Raw genomic sequence first — 397 nt, 5'->3', positions numbered from 1 at the left:
TTCGCAAGTTTGTGAAAAGTCATCTTTTTCCTTATCACTATTTTTTAGTAATGTAGTTTCGTTAGTAGTTATATCTTTAAAGATTTTAAAAAGGCGGAGAAAGAAGATAGGTCTGTAACCCCTTTTTTAACTTTAATTTCAGTTGCTGGTATGAATTAAATCGGTCGACTCCTCCTAAGTCCTGTTAAGGGGAATGATGTTTTCAGTTTTATTTTTTCTTTGTACGTTTAGATTTCTGTTAAGGGTGAAAGGGGTTGCCGTGTCCAGACGGAGTGGAAGCTCTGGGTGTCTTCATCTTGTGTATTAAGTAGCAGCTGCTGTAGTTAAAGTTTTTTTTTATGTATTTAGATATTCAAGGATAACACAGATACTAACACAGAAGGAAATAGAGGTAAAG

This window comes from Penaeus monodon, chromosome 24, assembly GCF_015228065.2.
Source record: "Penaeus monodon isolate SGIC_2016 chromosome 24, NSTDA_Pmon_1, whole genome shotgun sequence".
In the NCBI taxonomy this organism is placed as follows: domain Eukaryota; kingdom Metazoa; phylum Arthropoda; class Malacostraca; order Decapoda; family Penaeidae; genus Penaeus; species Penaeus monodon.
Note: the sequence above shows the minus strand (reverse complement) of the source record.